Below are 2793 nucleotides of genomic sequence, written 5' to 3' on the forward strand. Positions count from 1 at the left end.
TATAGATGTGCTTTACACAATTGATCTATGTATTGTGATGAATTGTATGAGCCCCAATAAATTGATTAATTTAAAAAAAAAAAAAAAGAGTTTCACTATGTCCTTCAGGGTCACTACGAGTAGAAATATAACCGAGGCCTGTTGGTTTACACTTGAATCACAGATTATTTGTATTCAAATATTACAGAAATGTCATCTATAATCTTAACGCCTGGCACTTTAATAAATTGTTGTTGTTGTTGTTGTTGCTGTTGTTGTTAGGTGCCACTGAGTCAGTGCCAACCCAGAGCAACATCATGCACAACAGAAAAAATGTTTTCAATGGCTGCTTCTTCTGAAGCTGGGAGCCAAATCCTTCTTTGTTGTCTGTTCTGAGTCTGGAAGTTCCACTTGAAACCTGTTCACTTTGCGTGACCCTGCTGGCATGTGAACTACCAGTGACACCGTGCCCAGCTTCCCAGCAACATATAAGCCACCACGGTAGGACAAACTGACAGAAAAGTGGTGGAAATGTTCCTTAGTACCGCTCTTTTCTTAATCCAAAATTTTGTTTCTTTCATAATATCTAGAAGCTTGTCAACAAACAACTTCACACTTTTCAGTCGTTGATTTGGGACAGACTCTCTAACCACTGCACAACTTTGAACAGAACAACTTTTGCAGGAAGTTCAAAAATAAAATGGTTAAAGTTTAATTATTTATAAAGGAAGTTTATAATATGCTTGATATTAAATGTTTTCATTAAAAGAGTGAGTGCAGTTTTAAATAGGGCTTGCTATAATTAACCACTTTATATTAATTTTAAAACATCCTTGTCCCCTTAATTTGAAAAATAGATCATATAAGACAATAAGAATGACCTCTGATCTACCAAACCTTGAAGAATGAAATCTGTTTAATGACTTAAGATGAGAAATACATAGAGAGATGCAAGAATTTCTCTTCACTCTCCATGGACTGTTCTATAAACATACTTATTTCTTAAAAACTTCCTTACTTTCTACTTTCACTAAAAATAAAACCTGTAATGTTCCATGTCGACCACAAGGTGTCAGTCAGTGGTAATTCAAAGTTAAAGATTATTACAATTACTCGGAGGAGAGTCAGTGCCGCACAGAGAGAAAAAGAAAATAGAAAAGCCCTACTCGCACTAGCTCGCAGTGAGAACCATCAAGAAAAATCTGGTCGGCCGTCACTTTTCCTGTGCGTTTGCCAATCTGCCTCCTCTGGGAATGTCATACACCAAATCCCCAAATGTTGCAATGCCAATCTCAGACATACACGCAGAAGCTGATTGCAACACCAAGGAGCCATCTCCCTTTCGCCCACCCACGCCTTCTTTGTTTTTTTTTCTTCACAATTTTTATTTCGGACTATTTTTCTTGTGAAGTTGATGAAGATTTACAAAACAGATCATCGGTTTTACGTGCTTTGATCCATACACATTCGGTTTCACATCATTCATTGCGACACACACACACACACCCGCTATGTACCAACACTTAGACCAGCGGTTCTTAACCTGTGGGTCGCGACCCCTTTGGGGGTCAAACAACCTTTTCACAGGAATCACTCGATTCATAACAGTAGCAAAATGATGGTGATGAAGTAGCAACGAAAATAACTTAGTGGTTGGGGGGTCACCGCCACGTGAGGAACTGTATGAAAGGGTCGCGGCATTAGGAAGGTTGAGAACCACTGGCTTAGACCAGTCTCTCCGTTTACTGCTCCATTCTTCCTCCTGTCCTATCCCTTGTGAACTTGGTGCTTAGATACCCTTTATTCGTTGTTGTTGTTGCTGCTGCTGCTGCTGCTATTTTTGCACAGTTCTTGTCAACTTTACAAAGGCGGTTGTTAAATTGGTATCACCTGTTTGGAAAACGGCATGTCACGGTGGACAGGTATCTAAACTTCAAATTGGTTGACCTGAGTTAGAATCCCAGTGTAGTTTTTTTGTTTTGCTTTGCTTTGCTTTTCATAACCCCCCATCCCCACCCCAACAACTTAAGACTCTCCAAGACTGTCCAGGCTACTTGGCGGTAGCCCTGCCTTAGATCTGTGATACTTGAAGAGGGGCAATGGCACGCTGGATCTGGGGTGTGGAAAAGGAGAACAAGAGGGGGAAGTTCCGGGCTTGTTTTCCCAGCTGAGGGGCAACTGTTGAGCCCTTTGGAGTACAAGACGTGTACCATTTAAGGGCATGTCCTTTTGCCTCCCCGTCCTTCGGATTCCTCGCCTGTAAATAACAGCCACTTAAGACCTGCTGTGAGGTTTAAAATAAGCACCTTTGCGGAAGGTTTGTTAGCACTTCCAACTCAGTCTGAAAGCACGACCCGTGAACGCCTCCCGGTGAACTTGAGGGAAACGTCAGCGGGGCTGCCTCCCTGAGCTCGCGAAGCAGAAGCCCGGCGGAGGCCGGCCCAGCCACCCCGGGGCGCATCAGCCCTGCGGAGTGTGGGTGCTGCTGCAAGGCGGGAGGGGAGGAGGGGGAGTTCGGTGCCAAGGGGGTTGGTTCAAAACCACCAGCCTCTTCTCAGATGCAGACAAGGCTTTCACCTCCTCTGAGGATGGTGCAGTTTCAGAACCCCACAGGGAAGCAGTTTTACTGTCCTCTCCGGGGCCTTTGTGTGTTGGCAGTTGTCGCTTTCTAGGGTGGCTATGAGTCGGAACTGACTCAATGGCGGTGACTTTCAGTGATTCTAATACTCGCTAAAGCCAGCTGAGGAGAGAGAGAGAGAGAGAGAGAAGAGAGGAGAGGAGAGAGAGAGAGAGAGAGAGAGAGAGAGAGAGAGA

The 2793-nt window shown here is 44.0% G+C and overlaps 1 protein-coding gene across 1 annotated transcript in view; it reads left to right on the forward strand.

The window, feature by feature from the left end:
* STEAP1 (STEAP family member 1) overlaps window positions 1-2793 on the forward strand; it is a 19990-nt gene that overhangs the window by 4881 nt on the left and 12316 nt on the right. The window lies entirely within an intron of this gene.

This window comes from Echinops telfairi, unplaced genomic scaffold (assembly GCF_000313985.2).
Source record: "Echinops telfairi isolate 266 unplaced genomic scaffold, ASM31398v2 ScPeMD7_23;HRSCAF=83, whole genome shotgun sequence".
NCBI classification, from domain to species: domain Eukaryota; kingdom Metazoa; phylum Chordata; class Mammalia; order Afrosoricida; family Tenrecidae; genus Echinops; species Echinops telfairi.